The sequence below is a fragment of the Brachyhypopomus gauderio genome, chromosome 4 (assembly GCF_052324685.1).
Source record: "Brachyhypopomus gauderio isolate BG-103 chromosome 4, BGAUD_0.2, whole genome shotgun sequence".
Lineage (NCBI taxonomy): Eukaryota > Metazoa > Chordata > Actinopteri > Gymnotiformes > Hypopomidae > Brachyhypopomus > Brachyhypopomus gauderio.
In genome coordinates this window covers 23,026,795-23,053,117 of record NC_135214.1, presented here as the reverse complement: position 1 = coordinate 23,053,117, position 26,323 = coordinate 23,026,795, and the positions used below count along the sequence as shown (strand labels likewise).

The 26,323-nt window shown below is 44.7% G+C and overlaps 1 protein-coding gene and 40 non-coding genes across 41 annotated transcripts in view; 1 reads left to right on the top strand and 40 right to left on the bottom strand.

Annotated features, from left to right (window-relative positions):
- The window catches only part of LOC143512591 (ninjurin-1), a 300,728-nt gene that overhangs the window by 102,267 nt on the left and 172,138 nt on the right, over window positions 1-26,323 (top strand). The gene's annotated exons all lie outside the window — the stretch shown is intronic.
- trnaa-ugc (transfer RNA alanine (anticodon UGC)) lies at window positions 42-113 on the bottom strand. The gene has a single exon. It is a non-coding gene; the product is annotated as a tRNA-Ala (tRNA).
- On the bottom strand, window positions 1,405-1,476 carry trnat-ugu (transfer RNA threonine (anticodon UGU)). The gene has a single exon. It is a non-coding gene; the product is annotated as a tRNA-Thr (tRNA).
- Window positions 2,350-2,421, bottom strand: trnat-cgu (transfer RNA threonine (anticodon CGU)). The gene has a single exon. It is a non-coding gene; the product is annotated as a tRNA-Thr (tRNA).
- trnat-cgu (transfer RNA threonine (anticodon CGU)) lies at window positions 3,295-3,366 on the bottom strand. The gene has a single exon. It is a non-coding gene; the product is annotated as a tRNA-Thr (tRNA).
- Window positions 4,238-4,309, bottom strand: trnaa-ugc (transfer RNA alanine (anticodon UGC)). Its single transcript has one exon. It is a non-coding gene; the product is annotated as a tRNA-Ala (tRNA).
- trnat-cgu (transfer RNA threonine (anticodon CGU)) lies at window positions 4,818-4,889 on the bottom strand. The gene has a single exon. It is a non-coding gene; the product is annotated as a tRNA-Thr (tRNA).
- Window positions 5,761-5,832, bottom strand: trnaa-ugc (transfer RNA alanine (anticodon UGC)). The gene has a single exon. It is a non-coding gene; the product is annotated as a tRNA-Ala (tRNA).
- trnat-cgu (transfer RNA threonine (anticodon CGU)) lies at window positions 6,341-6,412 on the bottom strand. Its single transcript has one exon. It is a non-coding gene; the product is annotated as a tRNA-Thr (tRNA).
- On the bottom strand, window positions 7,284-7,355 carry trnaa-ugc (transfer RNA alanine (anticodon UGC)). The gene has a single exon. It is a non-coding gene; the product is annotated as a tRNA-Ala (tRNA).
- Window positions 7,864-7,935, bottom strand: trnat-cgu (transfer RNA threonine (anticodon CGU)). Its single transcript has one exon. It is a non-coding gene; the product is annotated as a tRNA-Thr (tRNA).
- Window positions 8,220-8,291, bottom strand: trnaa-ugc (transfer RNA alanine (anticodon UGC)). Its single transcript has one exon. It is a non-coding gene; the product is annotated as a tRNA-Ala (tRNA).
- trnat-cgu (transfer RNA threonine (anticodon CGU)) lies at window positions 8,800-8,871 on the bottom strand. The gene has a single exon. It is a non-coding gene; the product is annotated as a tRNA-Thr (tRNA).
- On the bottom strand, window positions 9,156-9,227 carry trnaa-ugc (transfer RNA alanine (anticodon UGC)). The gene has a single exon. It is a non-coding gene; the product is annotated as a tRNA-Ala (tRNA).
- Window positions 9,736-9,807, bottom strand: trnat-cgu (transfer RNA threonine (anticodon CGU)). Its single transcript has one exon. It is a non-coding gene; the product is annotated as a tRNA-Thr (tRNA).
- Window positions 10,092-10,163, bottom strand: trnaa-ugc (transfer RNA alanine (anticodon UGC)). Its single transcript has one exon. It is a non-coding gene; the product is annotated as a tRNA-Ala (tRNA).
- On the bottom strand, window positions 10,672-10,743 carry trnat-cgu (transfer RNA threonine (anticodon CGU)). The gene has a single exon. It is a non-coding gene; the product is annotated as a tRNA-Thr (tRNA).
- On the bottom strand, window positions 11,028-11,099 carry trnaa-ugc (transfer RNA alanine (anticodon UGC)). The gene has a single exon. It is a non-coding gene; the product is annotated as a tRNA-Ala (tRNA).
- trnat-cgu (transfer RNA threonine (anticodon CGU)) lies at window positions 11,608-11,679 on the bottom strand. The gene has a single exon. It is a non-coding gene; the product is annotated as a tRNA-Thr (tRNA).
- Window positions 11,964-12,035, bottom strand: trnaa-ugc (transfer RNA alanine (anticodon UGC)). Its single transcript has one exon. It is a non-coding gene; the product is annotated as a tRNA-Ala (tRNA).
- Window positions 12,544-12,615, bottom strand: trnat-cgu (transfer RNA threonine (anticodon CGU)). Its single transcript has one exon. It is a non-coding gene; the product is annotated as a tRNA-Thr (tRNA).
- Window positions 12,900-12,971, bottom strand: trnaa-ugc (transfer RNA alanine (anticodon UGC)). Its single transcript has one exon. It is a non-coding gene; the product is annotated as a tRNA-Ala (tRNA).
- Window positions 13,480-13,551, bottom strand: trnat-cgu (transfer RNA threonine (anticodon CGU)). The gene has a single exon. It is a non-coding gene; the product is annotated as a tRNA-Thr (tRNA).
- trnaa-ugc (transfer RNA alanine (anticodon UGC)) lies at window positions 13,836-13,907 on the bottom strand. The gene has a single exon. It is a non-coding gene; the product is annotated as a tRNA-Ala (tRNA).
- Window positions 14,416-14,487, bottom strand: trnat-cgu (transfer RNA threonine (anticodon CGU)). Its single transcript has one exon. It is a non-coding gene; the product is annotated as a tRNA-Thr (tRNA).
- trnaa-ugc (transfer RNA alanine (anticodon UGC)) lies at window positions 14,772-14,843 on the bottom strand. The gene has a single exon. It is a non-coding gene; the product is annotated as a tRNA-Ala (tRNA).
- On the bottom strand, window positions 15,352-15,423 carry trnat-cgu (transfer RNA threonine (anticodon CGU)). The gene has a single exon. It is a non-coding gene; the product is annotated as a tRNA-Thr (tRNA).
- On the bottom strand, window positions 15,708-15,779 carry trnaa-ugc (transfer RNA alanine (anticodon UGC)). The gene has a single exon. It is a non-coding gene; the product is annotated as a tRNA-Ala (tRNA).
- On the bottom strand, window positions 16,288-16,359 carry trnat-cgu (transfer RNA threonine (anticodon CGU)). Its single transcript has one exon. It is a non-coding gene; the product is annotated as a tRNA-Thr (tRNA).
- On the bottom strand, window positions 17,811-17,882 carry trnat-cgu (transfer RNA threonine (anticodon CGU)). Its single transcript has one exon. It is a non-coding gene; the product is annotated as a tRNA-Thr (tRNA).
- Window positions 18,167-18,238, bottom strand: trnaa-ugc (transfer RNA alanine (anticodon UGC)). The gene has a single exon. It is a non-coding gene; the product is annotated as a tRNA-Ala (tRNA).
- Window positions 18,747-18,818, bottom strand: trnat-cgu (transfer RNA threonine (anticodon CGU)). Its single transcript has one exon. It is a non-coding gene; the product is annotated as a tRNA-Thr (tRNA).
- Window positions 19,103-19,174, bottom strand: trnaa-ugc (transfer RNA alanine (anticodon UGC)). Its single transcript has one exon. It is a non-coding gene; the product is annotated as a tRNA-Ala (tRNA).
- Window positions 19,683-19,754, bottom strand: trnat-cgu (transfer RNA threonine (anticodon CGU)). Its single transcript has one exon. It is a non-coding gene; the product is annotated as a tRNA-Thr (tRNA).
- trnaa-ugc (transfer RNA alanine (anticodon UGC)) lies at window positions 20,039-20,110 on the bottom strand. The gene has a single exon. It is a non-coding gene; the product is annotated as a tRNA-Ala (tRNA).
- On the bottom strand, window positions 20,619-20,690 carry trnat-cgu (transfer RNA threonine (anticodon CGU)). Its single transcript has one exon. It is a non-coding gene; the product is annotated as a tRNA-Thr (tRNA).
- On the bottom strand, window positions 22,142-22,213 carry trnat-ugu (transfer RNA threonine (anticodon UGU)). The gene has a single exon. It is a non-coding gene; the product is annotated as a tRNA-Thr (tRNA).
- trnat-cgu (transfer RNA threonine (anticodon CGU)) lies at window positions 23,087-23,158 on the bottom strand. The gene has a single exon. It is a non-coding gene; the product is annotated as a tRNA-Thr (tRNA).
- On the bottom strand, window positions 24,032-24,103 carry trnat-cgu (transfer RNA threonine (anticodon CGU)). The gene has a single exon. It is a non-coding gene; the product is annotated as a tRNA-Thr (tRNA).
- trnaa-ugc (transfer RNA alanine (anticodon UGC)) lies at window positions 24,975-25,046 on the bottom strand. Its single transcript has one exon. It is a non-coding gene; the product is annotated as a tRNA-Ala (tRNA).
- Window positions 25,555-25,626, bottom strand: trnat-cgu (transfer RNA threonine (anticodon CGU)). Its single transcript has one exon. It is a non-coding gene; the product is annotated as a tRNA-Thr (tRNA).

Sequence of the window (26,323 nt, the reverse complement as noted above, 5' to 3'; positions counted from 1 at the left end):
AAGGTTAAAATATAGCCAACCATATCTATAGATAATGCTCATGGAGATGCAGGGGATTGAACCCTGGACCTCATACATGCAAAGCATGCGCTCTTCCACTGAGCTACATCCCCTTGACGTGTGGAACTAATTGGTTGTAGAGCCAAAGAGAATGATTCCAAAGGTTTATCAACTAGTCCAGTTGCCTAATGTATCACTACTCCCTGAAGGGGTGAGAAGGCCTGCCACACCAACAGGAATCCTTGGCCCTATAGCAGGCGTACTCAACTAAATTTGTCTGCGGTCCAGTTTTGGCAGATACCTGTGACCTGAGGTCCGGTGCGGCGGGGGTGGCGAACGTAAGTTGTTGAGCGGCGGCGGGGGGGGGGGGGGGGGGGGGGTGTTGAAAAGTGCTGGAATTTAGGTTAAAGTACTTTAAAATGCTTGAAATTGTAACTACTTGGTTTCACAACAAATATCTGTCTGACTGAATAGTTCTCTTGTATTAAGTTAACAAATAGGCCTACGAGCCTCTTGTAATTCCAGGACGAAACATGAGAGAACGCGAAGACGTGAAGATTGGGCGTTTTTTTTTTTTACTTAATTATGTTTAACATGCTGGGAAATATTGAAATGAACCTTGAAAGTGGCGTACAAGTGCTTGAATTCCACCTTATAAAGGTGTATGAACCCTGAAAACGTGACTTTGTTCATTGCGCTGAAGCGCGGCGCGAAGTTACAAAATTCGAGAGGTGCACGACCTCTCGAACCGACAGCGCGCGAGACACTCGCGCACACGCGGAGCCACAGCGATTACGTCATTTTCGCCACGCGGACCCTCGCGCCGCTCGCGAAGCGTCAACCAGGCAGGCTTGTTGTTGAGCGGGGTGGCGAACGTAACACTCGTGACGGAGTGTTTTTTCAATAGCCCTGAAATAAATGCTACGGTTTTGTTTTAGTCCGTATCCAGTTAATCAGGAATGAGATTGGGTCCGGACAGGACTGCGTTCGGGTCCGGATCCGGACCGCGGTCCGCCAGTTGAGTACCCCTGCCCTATAACATAGACTTTGACATACAGCCTCTTAATCTGCAAACTACCTGGAAGCAATGGAGAAATTCTTACCTAGCAAAGCCCAGTTTTCGCTCCTGCAGACTCTATCACATGGAAACCTGATGGTAAACTCAGTAAAGATCATTGAAATACTCAAAACAAAGGTAGAGGTCACATTAGAAATGGATGTAGATGTTCCCGTTGTCTGCCATTTAAAAGGTAAGCACCTTTCCACCAGGCCATTTCAGCTGCTTCTTTGAGAGTCAGACGAGTGCTTGATCACATACAGAGGTCTCTTGTACAAGGACAAAATTGGAAGCAGATATTTTGGTAGTGAATGGACATTATAGACCCTTCGGTCCACTTTCCTTAAAGGCACGAACGGGGATCGAACCCGTGATCTTCGGATTACAAGACCGACGCCTTACCACTTGGCCACCATGCCATAGAAAAGAGAGAGTGCTTAAATTTGAACCACACACAAACCTATGAGGGCATGTGGTAACTCCGACAGCGGAAGTGTGTGGAAATGGCTGGAACATGCTCAAAATCACAACACTGTTCTGACCCGTGAATTGATACCAATTCTACCGATTCTACACTGTCCATAGGCTGTAACCAAAATAGCATTGCATAGGCAGCTACCAAAAGGAGAACAGAAGAAGCAACCCATGTCTTGGTGACTGGAAGAAAGTTGCACAGTTGAGTCACAGCCATTTGGGACTCACCCAGGAAAGAGCACTTTTTGGTTGTTGGGGCCTAACAGGAAGCAAGAGTACCTGAGTGTTAAACAATGGCATTCAGGAAACAAGCTATGCTTCATTGAGATGCTGGGGGTCGAAGCCAGTTCCTCACACAGGCGAAGCATGGGCTCTACCACTGAGCTACATCCCCACTTGTAAGGTTGTCTTCAGAATTCTGAAAGAGTCTAGCACAGCAAATACGGCCACCAGAAGCAGTAACAGGACGAACCCATGAAGCAAGTTATACTTCAGCAGCAGCCATGCCAGAATGTCAAGTTTGCAAGGAACAAAAACAGAATTGAAAACTGACAAAGCACTTTAATGGTCCAATGGCTAACCGGTGATCTTCGGTTACGAAGGCATGTGTTAAAAGCAGCAGTGAACATGGATGTAGATGTTCCCGTTGTCTGCCATTTAAAAGGTAAGCACCTTTCCGCCAGGCCATTTCAGCTGCTTCTTTGAGAGTCAGACGAGTGCTTGATCACATACAGAGGTCTCTTGTACAAGGACAAAACTGGAAGCAGATATTTTAGTAGTGAATGGACATTATAGACCATTCGGTCCACTTTCCTTAAAGGCACGAACGGGGATCGAACCCGTGATCTTCGGTTTACGAGACCGACGCCTTACCACTTGGCCACCATGCCATAGAAAAGAGAGAGTGCTTAAATTTGAACCACACACAAACCTATGAGGGCATGTGGTAACTCCGACAGCGGAAGTGTGTGGAAATGGCTGGAACATGCTCAAAATCACAACACTGTTCTGACCCGTGAATTGATACCAATTCTACCGATTCTACACTGTCCATAGGCTGTAACCAAAATAGCATTGCATAGGCAGCTACCAAAAGGAGAACAGAAGAAGCAACCCATGTCTTGGTGACTGGAAGAAAGTTGCACAGTTGAGTCACAGCCGTTTGGGACTCACCCAGGAAAGAGCACTTTTTGGTTGTTGGGGCCTAACAGGAAGCAAGAGTACCTGAGTGTTAAACAATGGCATTCAGGAAACAAGCTATGCTTCATTGAGATGCTGGGGGTCGAAGCCAGTTCCTCACACAGGCGAAGCATGGGCTCTACCACTGAGCTACATCCCCACTTGTAAGGTTGTCTTCAGAATTCTGAAAGAGTCTAGCACAGCAAATACGGCCACCAGAAGCAGTAACAGGACGAACCCATGAAGCAAGTTATACTTCAGCAGCAGCCATGCCAGAATGTCAAGTTTGCAAGGAACAAAAACAGAATTGAAAACTGACAAAGCACTTTAATGGTCCAATGGCTAACCGGTGATCTTCGGTTACGAAGGCATGTGTTAAAAGCAGCAGTGAACATGGATGTAGATGTTCCCGTTGTCTGCCATTTAAAAGGTAAGCACCTTTCCGCCAGGCCATTTCAGCTGCTTCTTTGAGAGTCAGACGAGTGCTTGATCACATACAGAGGTCTCTTGTACAAGGACAAAATTGGAAGCAGATATTTTAGTAGTGAATGGACATTATAGACCGTTCGGTCCACTTTCCTTAAAGGCACGAACGGGGATCGAACCCGTGATCTTCGGTTTACGAGACCGACGCCTTACCACTTGGCCACCATGCCATAGAAAAGAGAGAGTGCTTAAATTTGAACCACACACAAACCTATGAGGGCATGTGGTAACTCCGACAGCGGAAGTGTGTGGAAATGGCTGGAACATGCTCAAAATCACAACACTGTTCTGACCCGTGAATTGATACCAATTCTACCGATTCTACACTGTCCATAGGCTGTAACCAAAATAGCATTGCATAGGCAGCTACCAAAAGGAGAACAGAAGAAGCAACCCATGTCTTGGTGACTGGAAGAAAGTTGCACAGTTGAGTCACAGCCGTTTGGGACTCACCCAGGAAAGAGCACTTTTTGGTTGTTGGGGCCTAACAGGAAGCAAGAGTACCTGAGTGTTAAACAATGGCATTCAGGAAACAAGCTATGCTTCATTGAGATGCTGGGGGTCGAAGCCAGTTCCTCACACAGGCGAAGCATGGGCTCTACCACTGACCTACATCCCCACTTGTAAGGTTGTCTCCAGAATTCTGAAAGAGTCTAGCACAGCAAATACGGCCACCAGAAGCAGTAACAGGACGAACCCATGAAGCAAGTTATACTTCAGCAGCAGCCATGCCAGAATGTCAAGTTTGCAAGGAACAAAAACAGAATTGAAAACTGACAAAGCACTTTAATGGTCCAATGGCTAACCGGTGATCTTCGGTTACGAAGGCATGTGTTAAAAGCAGCAGTGAACATGCTCAAAAACACGACACCATTGTGACCGATGTATAACCGAACGGAAACTGAGCATCGTCTATCAATAAGAGAAGCTGCAAGCAACACTATTAAGGCACGAAAAGTGTAAGAGAAATGCACAGCGTCTGAATGTCAGCTCAACCCGAAAGGTTAAAATATAGCCAACAATATCTATAGACAATGCTCATGGAGATGCAGGGGATTGAACCCTGGACCTCATACATGCAAAGCATGCGCTCTTCCACTGAGCTACATCCCCTTGACATGTGGAACTAATTGGTTGTAGAGCCAAAGAGAATGATTCCAAAGGTTTATCAACTAGTCTACAGTTGCCTAATGTATCACTACTCCCTGAAGGGGTGAGAAGGCCTGCCACACCATCAGGAATACTTGGCCCTATAACATAGACTTTGACATACAGCCTCTTAATCTGCAACCTACCTGGAAGCAATGGAGAAATTCTTACCTAGCAAAGCCCAGTTTTCGCTCCTGCAGACTCTATCACATGGAAACCTGATGGTAAACTCAGTAAAGATCATTGAAATACTCAAAACAAAGGTAGAGGTCACATTAGAAATGGATGTAGATGTTCCCGTTGTCTGCCATTTAAAAGGTAAGCACCTTTCCGCCAGGCCATTTCAGCTGCTTCTTTGAGAGTCAGACGAGTGCTTGATCACATACAGAGGTCTCTTGTACAAGGACAAAATTGGAAGCAGATATTTTAGTAGTGAATGGACATTATAGACCGTTCGGTCCACTTTCCTTAAAGGCACGAACGGGGATCAAACCCGTGATCTTCGGTTTACGAGACCGACGCCTTACCACTTGGCCACCATGCCATAGAAAAGAGAGAGTCCTTAAATTTGAACCACACACAAACTTATGAGGACATGTGGTAACTCCGACAGCGGAAATGTGTGGAAATGGCTGGAACATGCTCAAAATCACAACACTGTTCTGACCCGTGAATTGATACCAATTCTACCGATTCTACACTGTCCATAGGCTGTAACCAAAATAGCATTGCATAGGCAGCTACCAAAAGGAGAACAGAAGAAGCAACCCATGTCTTGGTGACTGGAAGAAAGTTGCACAGTTGAGTCACAGCTGTTTGGGACTCACCCAGGAAAGAGCACTTTTTGGTTGTTGGGGCCTAACAGGAAGCAAGAGTACCTGAGTGTTAAACAATGGCATTCAGGAAACAAGCTATGCTTCATTGAGATGCTGGGGGTCGAAGCCAGTTCCTCACACAGGCGAAGCATGCGCTCTAACACTGAGCTACATCCCCACTTGTAAGGTTGTCTTCAGAATTCTGAAAGAGTCTAGCACAGCAAATACGGCCACCAGAAGCAGTAACAGGACAAACCCATGAAGCAAGTTATACTTCAGCAGCAGCCATGCCAGAATGTCAAGTTTGCAAGGAACAAAAACAGAATTGAAAACTGACAAAGCACTTTAATGGTCCAATGGCTAACCGGTGGTCTTCGGTTAGGAAGGCATGTGTTAAAAGCAGCAGTGAACATGCTCAAAAACACGACACCATTGTGACCGATGTATAACCGAACGGAAACTGAGCATCGTCTATCAATAAGAGAAGCTGCAAGCAACACTATTAAGGCACGAAAAGGGTGAGAGAAATGCACAGCGTCTGAATGTCAGCTCAACCCGAAAGGTTAAAATATAGCCAACCATATCTATATACAATGCTCATGGAGATGCAGGGGATTGAACCCTGGACCTCATACATGCAAAGCATGCGCTCTTCCACTGAGCTACATCCCCTTGACATGTGGAATGAATTGGTTGTAGAGCCAAAGAGAATAATTCCAAAGGTTTATCAACTAGTCTACAGTTGCCTAATGTATCACTAATCCCTGAAGGGGTGAGAAGGCCTGCCACACCATCAGGAATACTTGGCCCTATAACATAGACTTTGACATACAGCCTCTTAATCTGCAACCTACCTGGAAGCAATGGAGAAATTCTTACCTAGCAAAGCCCAGTTTTCGCTCCTGCAGACTCTATCACATGGAAACCTGATGGTAAACTCAGTAAAGATCATTGAAATACTCAAAACAAAGGTAGAGGTCACATTAGAAATGGAGGTAGATGTTCCTGTTGTCTGCCATTTAAAAGGTAAGCACCTTTCCGCCAGGCCATTTCAGCTGCTTCTTTGAGAGTCAGACGAGTGCTTGATCACATACAGAGGTCTCTTGTACAAGGACAAAATTGGAAGCAGATATTTTAGTAGTGAATGGACATTATAGACCGTTCGGTCCACTTTCCTTAAAGGCACGAACGGGGATCGAACCCGTGATCTTCGGTTTACGAGACCGACGCCTTACCACTTGGCCACCATGCCATAGAAAAGAGAGAGTGCCTAAATTTGAACCACACACAAACCTATGAGGGCATGTGGTAACTCCGACAGCGGAAGTGTGTGGAAATGGCTGGAACATGCTCAAAATCACAACACTGTTCTGACCCGTGAATTGATACCAATTCTACCAATTCTACACTGTCCATAGGCTGTAACCAAAATAGCATTGCATAGGCAGCTACCAAAAGGAGAACAGAAGAAGCAACCCATGTCTTGGTGACTGGAAGAAAGTTGCACAGTTGAGTCACAGCCGTTTGGGACTCACCCAGGAAAGAGCACTTTTTGGTTGTTGGGGCCTAACAGGAAGCAAGAGTACCTGAGTGTTAAACAATGGCATTCAGGAAACAAGCTATGCTTCATTGAGATGCTGGGGGTCGAAGCCAGTTCCTCACACAGGCGAAGCATGGGCTCTACCACTGAGCTACATCCCCACTTGTAAGGTTGTCTTCAGAATTCTGAAAGAGTCTAGCACAGCAAATACGGCCACCAGAAGCAGTAACAGGACGAACCCATGAAGCAAGTTATACTTCAGCAGCAGCCATGCCAGAATGTCAAGTTTGCAAGGAACAAAAACAGAATTGAAAACTGACAAAGCACTTTAATGGTCCAATGGCTAACCGGTGATCTTCGGTTACGAAGGCATGTGTTAAAAGCAGCAGTGAACATGCTCAAAATCACGACACCATTGTGACCTATGTATAACCGAACGGAAACTGAGCATCGTCTATCAATAAGAGAAGCTGCAAGCAACACTATTAAGGCACGAAAAGTGTAAGAGAAATGCACAGCGTCTGAATGTCAGCTCAACCCGAAAGGTTAAAATATAGCCAACAATATCTATAGACAATGCTCATGGAGATGCAGGGGATTGAACCCTGGACCTCATACATGCAAAGCATGCGCTCTTCCACTGAGCTACATCCCCTTGACATGTGGAATGAATTGGTTGTAGAGCCAAAGAGAATGATTCCAAAGGTTTATCAACTAGTCTACAGTTGCCTAATGTATCACTAATCCCTGAAGGGGTGAGAAGGCCTGCCACACCATCAGGAATACTTGGCCCTATAACATAGACTTTGACATACAGCCTCTTAATCTGCAAACTACCTGGAAGCAATGGAGAAATTCTTACCTAGCAAAGCCCAGTTTTCACTCCTGCAGACTCTATCACATGGAAACCTGATGGTAAACTCAGTAAAGATCATTGAAATACTCAAAACAAAGGTAGAGGTCACATTAGAAATGGATGTAGATGTTCCCGTTGTCTGCCATTTAAAAGGTAAGCACCTTTCCGCCAGGCCATTTCAGCTGCTTCTTTGAGAGTCAGACGAGTGCTTGATCACATACAGAGGTCTCTTGTACAAGGACAAAATTGGAAGCAGATATTTTAGTAGTGAATGGACACTATAGACCGTTCAGTCCACTTTCCTTAAAGGCACGAACGGGGATCGAACCCGTGATCTTCGGTTTACGAGACCGACGCCTTACCACTTGGCCACCATGCCATAGAAAAGAGAGAGTCCTTAAATTTGAACCACACACAAACTTATGAGGACATGTGGTAACTCCGACAGCGGAAATGTGAGGAAATGGCAGGAACATGCTCAAAATCACGACACCATTTTGACCTATGTATAACCGAACGGAAACTGAGCATTGTCTATCAATAAGAGAAGCTGCAAGCAACACTATTAAGGCACAAAAAGAGTGAGAGAAATGCACAGCGTCTGAATGTCAGCTCAACCCGAAAGGTTAAAATATAGCCAACCATATCTATAGATAATGCTCATGGAGATGCAGGGGATTGAACCCTGGACCTCATACATGCAAAGCATGCGCTCTTCCACTGAGCTACATCCCCTTGACGTGTGGAACTAATTGGTTGTAGAGCCAAAGAGAATGATTCCAAAGATTTATCAACTAGTCTACAGTTGCCTAATGTATCACTAATCCCTGAAGGGGTGAGAAGGCCTGCCACACCATCAGGAATACTTGGCCCTATAACATAGACTTTGACATACAGCCTCTTAATCTGCAAACTACCTGGAAGCAATGGAGAAATTCTTACCTAGCAAAGCCCAGTTTTCACTCCTGCAGACTCTATCACATGGAAACCTGATGGTAAACTCAGTAAAGATCATTGAAATACTCAAAACAAAGGTAGAGGTCACATTAGAAATGGATGTAGATGTTCCCGTTGTCTGCCATTTAAAAGGTAAGCACCTTTCCGCCAGGCCATTTCAGCTGCTTCTTTGAGAGTCAGACGAGTGCTTGATCACATACAGAGGTCTCTTGTACAAGGACAAAATTGGAAGCAGATATTTTAGTAGTGAATGGACACTATAGACCGTTCAGTCCACTTTCCTTAAAGGCACGAACGGGGATCGAACCCGTGATCTTCGGTTTACGAGACCGACGCCTTACCACTTGGCCACCATGCCATAGAAAAGAGAGAGTCCTTAAATTTGAACCACACACAAACTTATGAGGACATGTGGTAACTCCGACAGCGGAAATGTGAGGAAATGGCAGGAACATGCTCAAAATCACGACACCATTGTGACCTATGTATAACCGAACGGAAACTGAGCATTGTCTATCAATAAGAGAAGCTGCAAGCAACACTATTAAGGCACAAAAAGAGTGAGAGAAATGCACAGCGTCTGAATGTCAGCTCAACCCGAAAGGTTAAAATATAGCCAACCATATCTATAGATAATGCTCATGGAGATGCAGGGGATTGAACCCTGGACCTCATACATGCAAAGCATGCGCTCTTCCACTGAGCTACATCCCCTTGACGTGTGGAACTAATTGGTTGTAGAGCCAAAGAGAATGATTCCAAAGATTTATCAACTAGTCTACAGTTGCCTAATGTATCACTAATCCCTGAAGGGGTGAGAAGGCCTGCCACACCATCAGGAATACTTGGCCCTATAACATAGACTTTGACATACAGCCTCTTAATCTGCAAACTACCTGGAAGCAATGGAGAAATTCTTACCTAGCAAAGCCCAGTTTTCACTCCTGCAGACTCTATCACATGGAAACCTGATGGTAAACTCAGTAAAGATCATTGAAATACTCAAAACAAAGGTAGAGGTCACATTAGAAATGGATGTAGATGTTCCCGTTGTCTGCCATTTAAAAGGTAAGCACCTTTCCACCAGGCCATTTCAGCTGCTTCTTTGAGAGTCAGACGAGTGCTTGATCACATACAGAGGTCTCTTGTACAAGGACAAAATTGGAAGCAGATATTTTAGTAGTGAATGGACACTATAGACCGTTCGGTCCACTTTCCTTAAAGGCACGAACGGGGATCGAACCCGTGATCTTCGGTTTACGAGACCGACGCCTTACCACTTGGCCACCATGCCATAGAAAAGAGAGAGTCCTTAAATTTGAACCACACACAAACTTATGAGGACATGTGGTAACTCCGACAGCGGAAATGTGAGGAAATGGCAGGAACATGCTCAAAATCACGACACCATTGTGACCTATGTATAACCGAACGGAAACTGAGCATTGTCTATCAATAAGAGAAGCTGCAAGCAACACTATTAAGGCACAAAAAGAGTGAGAGAAATGCACAGCGTCTGAATGTCAGCTCAACCCGAAAGGTTAAAATATAGCCAACCATATCTATAGATAATGCTCATGGAGATGCAGGGGATTGAACCCTGGACCTCATACATGCAAAGCATGCGCTCTTCCACTGAGCTACATCCCCTTGACGTGTGGAACTAATTGGTTGTAGAGCCAAAGAGAATGATTCCAAAGATTTATCAACTAGTCTACAGTTGCCTAATGTATCACTAATCCCTGAAGGGGTGAGAAGGCCTGCCACACCATCAGGAATACTTGGCCCTATAACATAGACTTTGACATACAGCCTCTTAATCTGCAAACTACCTGGAAGCAATGGAGAAATTCTTACCTAGCAAAGCCCAGTTTTCACTCCTGCAGACTCTATCACATGGAAACCTGATGGTAAACTCAGTAAAGATCATTGAAATACTCAAAACAAAGGTAGAGGTCACATTAGAAATGGATGTAGATGTTCCCGTTGTCTGCCATTTAAAAGGTAAGCACCTTTCCACCAGGCCATTTCAGCTGCTTCTTTGAGAGTCAGACGAGTGCTTGATCACATACAGAGGTCTCTTGTACAAGGACAAAATTGGAAGCAGATATTTTAGTAGTGAATGGACACTATAGACCGTTCGGTCCACTTTCCTTAAAGGCACGAACGGGGATCGAACCCGTGATCTTCGGTTTACGAGACCGACGCCTTACCACTTGGCCACCATGCCATAGAAAAGAGAGAGTCCTTAAATTTGAACCACACACAAACTTATGAGGACATGTGGTAACTCCGACAGCGGAAATGTGAGGAAATGGCAGGAACATGCTCAAAATCACGACACCATTGTGACCTATGTATAACCGAACGGAAACTGAGCATCGTCTATCAATAAGAGAAGCTGCAAGCAACACTATTAAGGCACGAAAAGGGTAAGAGAAATGCACAGCGTCTGAATGTCAGCTCAACCCGAAAGGTTAAAATATAGCCAACAATATCTATAGACAATGCTCATGGAGATGCAGGGGATTGAACCCTGGACCTCATACATGCAAAGCATGCGCTCTTCCACTGAGCTACATCCCCTTGACATGTGGAATGAATTGGTTGTAGAGCCAAAGAGAATGATTCCAAAGGTTTATCAACTAGTCTACAGTTGCCTAATGTATCACTAATCCCTGAAGGGGTGAGAAGGCCTGCCACACCATCAGGAATACTTGGCCCTATAACATAGACTTTGACATACAGCCTCTTAATCTGCAAACTACCTGGAAGCAATGGAGAAATTCTTACCTAGCAAAGCCCAGTTTTCACTCCTGCAGACTCTATCACATGGAAACCTGATGGTAAACTCAGTAAAGATCATTGAAATACTCAAAACAAAGGTAGAGGTCACATTAGAAATGGATGTAGATGTTCCCGTTGTCTGCCATTTAAAAGGTAAGCACCTTTCCGCCAGGCCATTTCAGCTGCTTCTTTGAGAGTCAGACGAGTGCTTGATCACATACAGAGGTCTCTTGTACAAGGACAAAATTGGAAGCAGATATTTTAGTAGTGAATGGACACTATAGACCGTTCGGTCCACTTTCCTTAAAGGCACGAACGGGGATCGAACCCGTGATCTTCGGTTTACGAGACCGACGCCTTACCACTTGGCCACCATGCCATAGAAAAGAGAGAGTCCTTAAATTTGAACCACACACAAACTTATGAGGACATGTGGTAACTCCGACAGCGGAAATGTGAGGAAATGGCAGGAACATGCTCAAAATCACGACACCATTGTGACCTATGTATAACCGAACGGAAACTGAGCATCGTCTATCAATAAGAGAAGCTGCAAGCAACACTATTAAGGCACAAAAAGAGTGAGAGAAATGCACAGCGTCTGAATGTCAGCTCAACCCGAAAGGTTAAAATATAGCCAACCATATCTATAGATAATGCTCATGGAGATGCAGGGGATTGAACCCTGGACCTCATACATGCAAAGCATGCGCTCTTCCACTGAGCTACATCCCCTTGACATGTGGAACTAATTGGTTGTAGAGCCAAAGAGAATGATTCCAAAGATTTATCAACTAGTCTACAGTTGCCTAATGTATCACTAATCCCTGAAGGGGTGAGAAGGCCTGCCACACCATCAGGAATACTTGGCCCTATAACATAGACTTTGACATACAGCCTCTTAATCTGCAAACTACCTGGAAGCAATGGAGAAATTCTTACCTAGCAAAGCCCAGTTTTCACTCCTGCAGACTCTATCACATGGAAACCTGATGGTAAACTCAGTAAAGATCATTGAAATACTCAAAACAAAGGTAGAGGTCACATTAGAAATGGATGTAGATGTTCCCGTTGTCTGCCATTTAAAAGGTAAGCACCTTTCCACCAGGCCATTTCAGCTGCTTCTTTGAGAGTCAGACGAGTGCTTGATCACATACAGAGGTCTCTTGTACAAGGACAAAATTGGAAGCAGATATTTTAGTAGTGAATGGACACTATAGACCGTTCGGTCCACTTTCCTTAAAGGCACGAACGGGGATCGAACCCGTGATCTTCGGTTTACGAGACCGACGCCTTACCACTTGGCCACCATGCCATAGAAAAGAGAGAGTCCTTAAATTTGAACCACACACAAACTTATGAGGACATGTGGTAACTCCGACAGCGGAAATGTGAGGAAATGGCAGGAACATGCTCAAAATCACGACACCATTGTGACCTATGTATAACCGAACGGAAACTGAGCATCGTCTATCAATAAGAGAAGCTGCAAGCAACACTATTAAGGCACAAAAAGAGTGAGAGAAATGCACAGCGTCTGAATGTCAGCTCAACCCGAAAGGTTAAAATATAGCCAACCATATCTATAGATAATGCTCATGGAGATGCAGGGGATTGAACCCTGGACCTCATACATGCAAAGCATGCGCTCTTCCACTGAGCTACATCCCCTTGACATGTGGAACTAATTGGTTGTAGAGCCAAAGAGAATGATTCCAAAGATTTATCAACTAGTCTACAGTTGCCTAATGTATCACTAATCCCTGAAGGGGTGAGAAGGCCTGCCACACCATCAGGAATACTTGGCCCTATAACATAGACTTTGACATACAGCCTCTTAATCTGCAAACTACCTGGAAGCAATGGAGAAATTCTTACCTAGCAAAGCCCAGTTTTCACTCCTGCAGACTCTATCACATGGAAACCTGATGGTAAACTCAGTAAAGATCATTGAAATACTCAAAACAAAGGTAGAGGTCACATTAGAAATGGATGTAGATGTTCCCGTTGTCTGCCATTTAAAAGGTAAGCACCTTTCCACCAGGCCATTTCAGCTGCTTCTTTGAGAGTCAGACGAGTGCTTGATCACATACAGAGGTCTCTTGTACAAGGACAAAATTGGAAGCAGATATTTTAGTAGTGAATGGACACTATAGACCGTTCGGTCCACTTTCCTTAAAGGCACGAACGGGGATCGAACCCGTGATCTTCGGTTTACGAGACCGACGCCTTACCACTTGGCCACCATGCCATAGAAAAGAGAGAGTCCTTAAATTTGAACCACACACAAACTTATGAGGACATGTGGTAACTCCGACAGCGGAAATGTGAGGAAATGGCAGGAACATGCTCAAAATCACGACACCATTGTGACCTATGTATAACCGAACGGAAACTGAGCATCGTCTATCAATAAGAGAAGCTGCAAGCAACACTATTAAGGCACAAAAAGAGTGAGAGAAATGCACAGCGTCTGAATGTCAGCTCAACCCGAAAGGTTAAAATATAGCCAACCATATCTATAGATAATGCTCATGGAGATGCAGGGGATTGAACCCTGGACCTCATACATGCAAAGCATGCGCTCTTCCACTGAGCTACATCCCCTTGACATGTGGAACTAATTGGTTGTAGAGCCAAAGAGAATGATTCCAAAGATTTATCAACTAGTCTACAGTTGCCTAATGTATCACTAATCCCTGAAGGGGTGAGAAGGCCTGCCACACCATCAGGAATACTTGGCCCTATAACATAGACTTTGACATACAGCCTCTTAATCTGCAAACTACCTGGAAGCAATGGAGAAATTCTTACCTAGCAAAGCCCAGTTTTCACTCCTGCAGACTCTATCACATGGAAACCTGATGGTAAACTCAGTAAAGATCATTGAAATACTCAAAACAAAGGTAGAGGTCACATTAGAAATGGATGTAGATGTTCCCGTTGTCTGCCATTTAAAAGGTAAGCACCTTTCCACCAGGCCATTTCAGCTGCTTCTTTGAGAGTCAGACGAGTGCTTGATCACATACAGAGGTCTCTTGTACAAGGACAAAATTGGAAGCAGATATTTTAGTAGTGAATGGACACTATAGACCGTTCGGTCCACTTTCCTTAAAGGCACGAACGGGGATCGAACCCGTGATCTTCGGTTTACGAGACCGACGCCTTACCACTTGGCCACCATGCCATAGAAAAGAGAGAGTCCTTAAATTTGAACCACACACAAACTTATGAGGACATGTGGTAACTCCGACAGCGGAAATGTGAGGAAATGGCAGGAACATGCTCAAAATCACGACACCATTGTGACCTATGTATAACCGAACGGAAACTGAGCATCGTCTATCAATAAGAGAAGCTGCAAGCAACACTATTAAGGCACAAAAAGAGTGAGAGAAATGCACAGCGTCTGAATGTCAGCTCAACCCGAAAGGTTAAAATATAGCCAACCATATCTATAGATAATGCTCATGGAGATGCAGGGGATTGAACCCTGGACCTCATACATGCAAAGCATGCGCTCTTCCACTGAGCTACATCCCCTTGACATGTGGAACTAATTGGTTGTAGAGCCAAAGAGAATGATTCCAAAGATTTATCAACTAGTCTACAGTTGCCTAATGTATCACTAATCCCTGAAGGGGTGAGAAGGCCTGCCACACCATCAGGAATACTTGGCCCTATAACATAGACTTTGACATACAGCCTCTTAATCTGCAAACTACCTGGAAGCAATGGAGAAATTCTTACCTAGCAAAGCCCAGTTTTCACTCCTGCAGACTCTATCACATGGAAACCTGATGGTAAACTCAGTAAAGATCATTGAAATACTCAAAACAAAGGTAGAGGTCACATTAGAAATGGATGTAGATGTTCCCGTTGTCTGCCATTTAAAAGGTAAGCACCTTTCCACCAGGCCATTTCAGCTGCTTCTTTGAGAGTCAGACGAGTGCTTGATCACATACAGAGGTCTCTTGTACAAGGACAAAATTGGAAGCAGATATTTTAGTAGTGAATGGACACTATAGACCGTTCGGTCCACTTTCCTTAAAGGCACGAACGGGGATCGAACCCGTGATCTTCGGTTTACGAGACCGACGCCTTACCACTTGGCCACCATGCCATAGAAAAGAGAGAGTCCTTAAATTTGAACCACACACAAACTTATGAGGACATGTGGTAACTCCGACAGCGGAAATGTGAGGAAATGGCAGGAACATGCTCAAAATCACGACACCATTGTGACCTATGTATAACCGAACGGAAACTGAGCATCGTCTATCAATAAGAGAAGCTGCAAGCAACACTATTAAGGCACAAAAAGAGTGAGAGAAATGCACAGCGTCTGAATGTCAGCTCAACCCGAAAGGTTAAAATATAGCCAACCATATCTATAGATAATGCTCATGGAGATGCAGGGGATTGAACCCTGGACCTCATACATGCAAAGCATGCGCTCTTCCACTGAGCTACATCCCCTTGACGTGTGGAACTAATTGGTTGTAGAGCCAAAGAGAATGATTCCAAAGATTTATCAACTAGTCTACAGTTGCCTAATGTATCACTACTCCCTGAAGGGGTGAGAAGGCCTGCCACACCATCAGGAATCCTTGGCCCTATAACATAGACTTTGACATACAGCCTCTTAATCTGCAAACTACCTGGAAGCAATGGAGAAATTCTTACCTAGCAAAGCCCAGTTTTCGCTCCTGCAGACTCTATCACATGGAAACCTGATGGTAAACTCAGTAAAGATCATTGAAATACTCAAAACAAAGGTAGAGGTCACATTAGAAATGGATGTAGATGTTCCCGTTGTCTGCCATTTAAAAGGTAAGCACCTTTCCACCAGGCCATTTCAGCTGCTTCTTTGAGAGTCAGACGAGTGCTTGATCACATACAGAGGTCTCTTGTACAAGGACAAAATTGGAAGCAGATATTTTGGTAGTGAATGGACATTATAGACCCTTCGGTCCACTTTCCTTAAAGGCACGAACGAGGATCGAACCCGTGATCTTCGGTTTACGAGACCAACGCCTTACCACTTGGCCACCATGCCACAGAAAAGAGAGAGTGCTTAAATTTGAACCACACACAAACCTATGAGGGCATGTGGTAACTCCGACAGCGGAAGTGTGTGGAAATGGCTGGAACATGCTCAAAATCACAACACTGTTCTGACCCGTGAATTGATACCAATTCTACCGATTCTACACTGTCCATAGGCTGTAACCAAAATAGCATTGCATAGGCAGCTACCAAAAGGAGAACAGAAGAAGCAACCCATATCTTGGTGACTGGAAGAAAGTTGCACAGTTGAGTCACAGCCGTTTGGGACTCACCCAGGAAAGAGCACTTTTTGGTTGTTGGGGCCTAACAGGAAGCAAGAGTACCTGAGTGTTAAACAATGGCATTCAGGAAACAAGCTATGCTTCATTGAGATGCTGGGGGTCGAAGACAGTTCCTCACACAGGCAAAGCATGCGCTCTACCTCTGAGCTACATCCCCACTTGTAAGGTTGTCTTCAGAATTCTGAAAGAGTCTAGCACAGCAAATACGGCCACCAGAAGCAGTAAAAGGACGAACCCATGAAGCAAGTTATACTTCAGCAGCAGCCATGCCAGAATGTCAAGTTTGCAAGGAACAAAAACAGAATTGAAAACTGACAAAGCACTTTAATGGTCCAATGGCTAACCGGTGATCTTCGGTTACGAAGGCATGTGTTAAAAGCAGCAGTGAACATGCTCAAAAACACGACACCATTGTGACCGATGTATAACCGAACGGAAACTGAGCATCGTCTATCAATAAGAGAAGCTGCAAGCAACACTATTAAGGCACGAAAAGGGTAAGAGAAATGCACAGCGTCTGAATGTCAGCTCAACCCGAAAGGTTAAAATATAGCCAACAATATCTATAGACAATGCTCATGGAGATGCAGGGGATTGAACCCTGGACCTCAACATGCAAAGCATGCGCTCTTCCACTGAGCTACATCCCCTTGTCATGTGGAATGAATTGGTTGTAGAGCCAAAGAGAATGATTCCAAAGGTTTATCAACTAGTCTACAGTTGCCTAATGTATCACTAATCCCTGAAGGGGTGAGAAGGCCTGCCACACCATCAGGAATACTTGGCCCTATAACATATGACTTTGACATACAGCCTCTTAATCTGCAAACTACCTGGAAGCAATGGAGAAATTCTTACCTAGCAAAGCCCAGTTTTCGCTCCTGCAGACTCTATCACATGGAAACCTGATGGTAAACTCAGTAAAGATCATTGAAATACTCAAAACAAAGGTAGAGGTCACATTAGAAATGGATGTAGATGTTCCCGTTGTCTGCCATTTAAAAGGTAAGCACCTTTCCACCAGGCCATTTCAGCTGCTTCTTTGAGAGTCAGACGAGTGCTTGATCACATACAGAGGTCTCTTGTACAAGGACAAAATTGGAAGCAGATATTTTGGTAGTGAATGGACATTATAGACCCTTCGGTCCACTTTCCTTAAAGGCACGAACGAGGATCGAACCCGTGATCTTCGGTTTACGAGACCAACGCCTTACCACTTGGCCACCATGCCACAGAAAAGAGAGAGTGCTTAAATTTGAACCACACACAAACCTATGAGGGCATGTGGTAACTCCGACAGCGGAAGTGTGTGGAAATGGCTGGAACATGCTCAAAATCACGACACCATTGTGACCTATGTATAACCGAACGGAAACTGAGCATCGTCTATCAATAAGAGAAGCTGCAAGCAACACTATTAAGGCACAAAAAGAGTGAGAGAAATGCACAGCGTCTGAATGTCAGCTCAACCCGAAAGGTTAAAATATAGCCAACCATATCTATAGATAATGCTCATGGAGATGCAGGGGATTGAACCCTGGACCTCATACATGCAAAGCATGCGCTCTTCCACTGAGCTACATCCCCTTGACATGTGGAACTAATTGGTTGTAGAGCCAAAGAGAATGATTCCAAAGATTTATCAACTAGTCTACAGTTGCCTAATGTATCACTAATCCCTGAAGGGGTGAGAAGGCCTGCCACACCATCAGGAATACTTGGCCCTATAACATAGACTTTGACATACAGCCTCTTAATCTGCAAACTACCTGGAAGCAATGGAGAAATTCTTACCTAGCAAAGCCCAGTTTTCACTCCTGCAGACTCTATCACATGGAAACCTGATGGTAAACTCAGTAAAGATCATTGAAATACTCAAAACAAAGGTAGAGGTCACATTAGAAATGGATGTAGATGTTCCCGTTGTCTGCCATTTAAAAGGTAAGCACCTTTCCACCAGGCCATTTCAGCTGCTTCTTTGAGAGTCAGACGAGTGCTTGATCACATACAGAGGTCTCTTGTACAAGGACAAAATTGGAAGCAGATATTTTAGTAGTGAATGGACACTATAGACCGTTCGGTCCACTTTCCTTAAAGGCACGAACGGGGATCGAACCCGTGATCTTCGGTTTACGAGACCGACGCCTTACCACTTGGCCACCATGCCATAGAAAAGAGAGAGTCCTTAAATTTGAACCACACACAAACTTATGAGGACATGTGGTAACTCCGACAGCGGAAATGTGAGGAAATGGCAGGAACATGCTCAAAATCACGACACCATTGTGACCTATGTATAACCGAACGGAAACTGAGCATCGTCTATCAATAAGAGAAGCTGCAAGCAACACTATTAAGGCACAAAAAGAGTGAGAGAAATGCACAGCGTCTGAATGTCAGCTCAACCCGAAAGGTTAAAATATAGCCAACCATATCTATAGATAATGCTCATGGAGATGCAGGGGATTGAACCCTGGACCTCATACATGCAAAGCATGCGCTCTTCCACTGAGCTACATCCCCTTGACATGTGGAACTAATTGGTTGTAGAGCCAAAGAGAATGATTCCAAAGATTTATCAACTAGTCTACAGTTGCCTAATGTATCACTAATCCCTGAAGGGGTGAGAAGGCCTGCCACACCATCAGGAATACTTGGCCCTATAACATAGACTTTGACATACAGCCTCTTAATCTGCAAACTACCTGGAAGCAATGGAGAAATTCTTACCTAGCAAAGCCCAGTTTTCACTCCTGCAGACTCTATCACATGGAAACCTGATGGTAAACTCAGTAAAGATCATTGAAATACTCAAAACAAAGGTAGAGGTCACATTAGAAATGGATGTAGATGTTCCCGTTGTCTGCCATTTAAAAGGTAAGCACCTTTCCACCAGGCCATTTCAGCTGCTTCTTTGAGAGTCAGACGAGTGCTTGATCACATACAGAGGTCTCTTGTACAAGGACAAAATTGGAAGCAGATATTTTAGTAGTGAATGGACACTATAGACCGTTCGGTCCACTTTCCTTAAAGGCACGAACGGGGATCGAACCCGTGATCTTCGGTTTACGAGACCGACGCCTTACCACTTGGCCACCATGCCATAGAAAAGAGAGAGTCCTTAAATTTGAACCACACACAAACTTATGAGGACATGTGGTAACTCCGACAGCGGAAATGTGAGGAAATGGCAGGAACATGCTCAAAATCACGACACCATTGTGACCTATGTATAACCGAACGGAAACTGAGCATCGTCTATCAATAAGAGAAGCTGCAAGCAACACTATTAAGGCACAAAAAGAGTGAGAGAAATGCACAGCGTCTGAATGTCAGCTCAACCCGAAAGGTTAAAATATAGCCAACCATATCTATAGATAATGCTCATGGAGATGCAGGGGATTGAACCCTGGACCTCATACATGCAAAGCATGCGCTCTTCCACTGAGCTACATCCCCTTGACGTGTGGAACTAATTGGTTGTAGAGCCAAAGAGAATGATTCCAAAGATTTATCAACTAGTCTACAGTTGCCTAATGTATCACTACTCCCTGAAGGGGTGAGAAGGCCTGCCACACCATCAGGAATCCTTGGCCCTATAACATAGACTTTGACATACAGCCTCTTAATCTGCAAACTACCTGGAAGCAATGGAGAAATTCTTACCTAGCAAAGCCCAGTTTTCGCTCCTGCAGACTCTATCACATGGAAACCTGATGGTAAACTCAGTAAAGATCATTGAAATACTCAAAACAAAGGTAGAGGTCACATTAGAAATGGATGTAGATGTTCCCGTTGTCTGCCATTTAAAAGGTAAGCACCTTTCCACCAGGCCATTTCAGCTGCTTCTTTGAGAGTCAGACGAGTGCTTGATCACATACAGAGGTCTCTTGTACAAGGACAAAATTGGAAGCAGATATTTTGGTAGTGAATGGACATTATAGACCCTTCGGTCCACTTTCCTTAAAGGCACGAACGAGGATCGAACCCGTGATCTTCGGTTTACGAGACCAACGCCTTACCACTTGGCCACCATGCCACAGAAAAGAGAGAGTGCTTAAATTTGAACCACACACAAACCTATGAGGGCATGTGGTAACTCCGACAGCGGAAGTGTGTGGAAATGGCTGGAACATGCTCAAAATCACAACACTGTTCTGACCCGTGAATTGATACCAATTCTACCGATTCTACACTGTCCATAGGCTGTAACCAAAATAGCATTGCATAGGCAGCTACCAAAAGGAGAACAGAAGAAGCAACCCATATCTTGGTGACTGGAAGAAAGTTGCACAGTTGAGTCACAGCCGTTTGGGACTCACCCAGGAAAGAGCACTTTTTGGTTGTTGGGGCCTAACAGGAAGCAAGAGTACCTGAGTGTTAAACAATGGCATTCAGGAAACAAGCTATGCTTCATTGAGATGCTGGGGGTCGAAGACAGTTCCTCACACAGGCAAAGCATGCGCTCTACCTCTGAGCTACATCCCCACTTGTAAGGTTGTCTTCAGAATTCTGAAAGAGTCTAGCACAGCAAATACGGCCACCAGAAGCAGTAAAAGGACGAACCCATGAAGCAAGTTATACTTCAGCAGCAGCCATGCCAGAATGTCAAGTTTGCAAGGAACAAAAACAGAATTGAAAACTGACAAAGCACTTTAATGGTCCAATGGCTAACCGGTGATCTTCGGTTACGAAGGCATGTGTTAAAAGCAGCAGTGAACATGCTCAAAAACACGACACCATTGTGACCGATGTATAACCGAACGGAAACTGAGCATCGTCTATCAATAAGAGAAGCTGCAAGCAACACTATTAAGGCACGAAAAGGGTAAGAGAAATGCACAGCGTCTGAATGTCAGCTCAACCCGAAAGGTTAAAATATAGCCAACAATATCTATAGACAATGCTCATGGAGATGCAGGGGATTGAACCCTGGACCTCAACATGCAAAGCATGCGCTCTTCCACTGAGCTACATCCCCTTGACATGTGGAATGAATTGGTTGTAGAGCCAAAGAGAATGATTCCAAAGGTTTATCAACTAGTCTACAGTTGCCTAATGTATCACTAATCCCTGAAGGGGTGAGAAGGCCTGCCACACCATCAGGAATACTTGGCCCTATAACATATGACTTTGACATACAGCCTCTTAATCTGCAAACTACCTGGAAGCAATGGAGAAATTCTTACCTAGCAAAGCCCAGTTTTCGCTCCTGCAGACTCTATCACATGGAAACCTGATGGTAAACTCAGTAAAGATCATTGAAATACTCAAAACAAAGGTAGAGGTCACATTAGAAATGGATGTAGATGTTCCCGTTGTCTGCCATTTAAAAGGTAAGCACCTTTCCACCAGGCCATTTCAGCTGCTTCTTTGAGAGTCAGACGAGTGCTTGATCACATACAGAGGTCTCTTGTACAAGGACAAAATTGGAAGCAGATATTTTGGTAGTGAATGGACATTATAGACCCTTCGGTCCACTTTCCTTAAAGGCACGAACGGGGATCGAACCCGTGATCTTCGGATTACAAGACCGACGCCTTACCACTTGGCCACCATGCCATAGAAAAGAGAGAGTGCTTAAATTTGAACCACACACAAACCTATGAGGGCATGTGGTAACTCCGACAGCGGAAGTGTGTGGAAATGGCTGGAACATGCTCAAAATCACAACACTGTTCTGACCCGTGAATTGATACCAATTCTACCGATTCTACACTGTCCATAGGCTGTAACCAAAATAGCATTGCATAGGCAGCTACCAAAAGGAGAACAGAAGAAGCAACCCATGTCTTGGTGACTGGAAGAAAGTTGCACAGTTGAGTCACAGCCATTTGGGACTCACCCAGGAAAGAGCACTTTTTGGTTGTTGGGGCCTAACAGGAAGCAAGAGTACCTGAGTGTTAAACAATGGCATTCAGGAAACAAGCTATGCTTCATTGAGATGCTGGGGGTCGAAGCCAGTTCCTCACACAGGCGAAGCATGGGCTCTACCACTGAGCTACATCCCCACTTGTAAGGTTGTCTTCAGAATTCTGAAAGAGTCTAGCACAGCAAATACGGCCACCAGAAGCAGTAACAGGACGAACCCATGAAGCAAGTTATACTTCAGCAGCAGCCATGCCAGAATGTCAAGTTTGCAAGGAACAAAAACAGAATTGAAAACTGACAAAGCACTTTAATGGTCCAATGGCTAACCGGTGATCTTCGGTTACGAAGGCATGTGTTAAAAGCAGCAGTGAACATGGATGTAGATGTTCCCGTTGTCTGCCATTTAAAAGGTAAGCACCTTTCCGCCAGGCCATTTCAGCTGCTTCTTTGAGAGTCAGACGAGTGCTTGATCACATACAGAGGTCTCTTGTACAAGGACAAAACTGGAAGCAGATATTTTAGTAGTGAATGGACATTATAGACCATTCGGTCCACTTTCCTTAAAGGCACGAACGGGGATCGAACCCGTGATCTTCGGTTTACGAGACCGACGCCTTACCACTTGGCCACCATGCCATAGAAAAGAGAGAGTGCTTAAATTTGAACCACACACAAACCTATGAGGGCATGTGGTAACTCCGACAGCGGAAGTGTGTGGAAATGGCTGGAACATGCTCAAAATCACAACACTGTTCTGACCCGTGAATTGATACCAATTCTACCGATTCTACACTGTCCATAGGCTGTAACCAAAATAGCATTGCATAGGCAGCTACCAAAAGGAGAACAGAAGAAGCAACCCATGTCTTGGTGACTGGAAGAAAGTTGCACAGTTGAGTCACAGCCGTTTGGGACTCACCCAGGAAAGAGCACTTTTTGGTTGTTGGGGCCTAACAGGAAGCAAGAGTACCTGAGTGTTAAACAATGGCATTCAGGAAACAAGCTATGCTTCATTGAGATGCTGGGGGTCGAAGCCAGTTCCTCACACAGGCGAAGCATGGGCTCTACCACTGAGCTACATCCCCACTTGTAAGGTTGTCTTCAGAATTCTGAAAGAGTCTAGCACAGCAAATACGGCCACCAGAAGCAGTAACAGGACGAACCCATGAAGCAAGTTATACTTCAGCAGCAGCCATGCCAGAATGTCAAGTTTGCAAGGAACAAAAACAGAATTGAAAACTGACAAAGCACTTTAATGGTCCAATGGCTAACCGGTGATCTTCGGTTACGAAGGCATGTGTTAAAAGCAGCAGTGAACATGGATGTAGATGTTCCCGTTGTCTGCCATTTAAAAGGTAAGCACCTTTCCGCCAGGCCATTTCAGCTGCTTCTTTGAGAGTCAGACGAGTGCTTGATCACATACAGAGGTCTCTTGTACAAGGACAAAATTGGAAGCAGATATTTTAGTAGTGAATGGACATTATAGACCGTTCGGTCCACTTTCCTTAAAGGCACGAACGGGGATCGAACCCGTGATCTTCGGTTTACGAGACCGACGCCTTACCACTTGGCCACCATGCCATAGAAAAGAGAGAGTGCTTAAATTTGAACCACACACAAACCTATGAGGGCATGTGGTAACTCCGACAGCGGAAGTGTGTGGAAATGGCTGGAACATGCTCAAAATCACAACACTGTTCTGACCCGTGAATTGATACCAATTCTACCGATTCTACACTGTCCATAGGCTGTAACCAAAATAGCATTGCATAGGCAGCTACCAAAAGGAGAACAGAAGAAGCAACCCATGTCTTGGTGACTGGAAGAAAGTTGCACAGTTGAGTCACAGCCGTTTGGGACTCACCCAGGAAAGAGCACTTTTTGGTTGTTGGGGCCTAACAGGAAGCAAGAGTACCTGAGTGTTAAACAATGGCATTCAGGAAACAAGCTATGCTTCATTGAGATGCTGGGGGTCGAAGCCAGTTCCTCACACAGGCGAAGCATGGGCTCTACCACTGACCTACATCCCCACTTGTAAGGTTGTCTCCAGAATTCTGAAAGAGTCTAGCACAGCAAATACGGCCACCAGAAGCAGTAACAGGACGAACCCATGAAGCAAGTTATACTTCAGCAGCAGCCATGCCAGAATGTCAAGTTTGCAAGGAACAAAAACAGAATTGAAAACTGACAAAGCACTTTAATGGTCCAATGGCTAACCGGTGATCTTCGGTTACGAAGGCATGTGTTAAAAGCAGCAGTGAACATGCTCAAAAACACGACACCATTGTGACCGATGTATAACCGAACGGAAACTGAGCATCGTCTATCAATAAGAGAAGCTGCAAGCAACACTATTAAGGCACGAAAAGTGTAAGAGAAATGCACAGCGTCTGAATGTCAGCTCAACCCGAAAGGTTAAAATATAGCCAACAATATCTATAGACAATGCTCATGGAGATGCAGGGGATTGAACCCTGGACCTCATACATGCAAAGCATGCGCTCTTCCACTGAGCTACATCCCCTTGACATGTGGAACTAATTGGTTGTAGAGCCAAAGAGAATGATTCCAAAGGTTTATCAACTAGTCTACAGTTGCCTAATGTATCACTACTCCCTGAAGGGGTGAGAAGGCCTGCCACACCATCAGGAATACTTGGCCCTATAACATAGACTTTGACATACAGCCTCTTAATCTGCAACCTACCTGGAAGCAATGGAGAAATTCTTACCTAGCAAAGCCCAGTTTTCGCTCCTGCAGACTCTATCACATGGAAACCTGATGGTAAACTCAGTAAAGATCATTGAAATACTCAAAACAAAGGTAGAGGTCACATTAGAAATGGATGTAGATGTTCCCGTTGTCTGCCATTTAAAAGGTAAGCACCTTTCCGCCAGGCCATTTCAGCTGCTTCTTTGAGAGTCAGACGAGTGCTTGATCACATACAGAGGTCTCTTGTACAAGGACAAAATTGGAAGCAGATATTTTAGTAGTGAATGGACATTATAGACCGTTCGGTCCACTTTCCTTAAAGGCACGAACGGGGATCAAACCCGTGATCTTCGGTTTACGAGACCGACGCCTTACCACTTGGCCACCATGCCATAGAAAAGAGAGAGTCCTTAAATTTGAACCACACACAAACTTATGAGGACATGTGGTAACTCCGACAGCGGAAATGTGTGGAAATGGCTGGAACATGCTCAAAATCACAACACTGTTCTGACCCGTGAATTGATACCAATTCTACCGATTCTACACTGTCCATAGGCTGTAACCAAAATAGCATTGCATAGGCAGCTACCAAAAGGAGAACAGAAGAAGCAACCCATGTCTTGGTGACTGGAAGAAAGTTGCACAGTTGAGTCACAGCTGTTTGGGACTCACCCAGGAAAGAGCACTTTTTGGTTGTTGGGGCCTAACAGGAAGCAAGAGTACCTGAGTGTTAAACAATGGCATTCAGGAAACAAGCTATGCTTCATTGAGATGCTGGGGGTCGAAGCCAGTTCCTCACACAGGCGAAGCATGCGCTCTAACACTGAGCTACATCCCCACTTGTAAGGTTGTCTTCAGAATTCTGAAAGAGTCTAGCACAGCAAATACGGCCACCAGAAGCAGTAACAGGACAAACCCATGAAGCAAGTTATACTTCAGCAGCAGCCATGCCAGAATGTCAAGTTTGCAAGGAACAAAAACAGAATTGAAAACTGACAAAGCACTTTAATGGTCCAATGGCTAACCGGTGGTCTTCGGTTAGGAAGGCATGTGTTAAAAGCAGCAGTGAACATGCTCAAAAACACG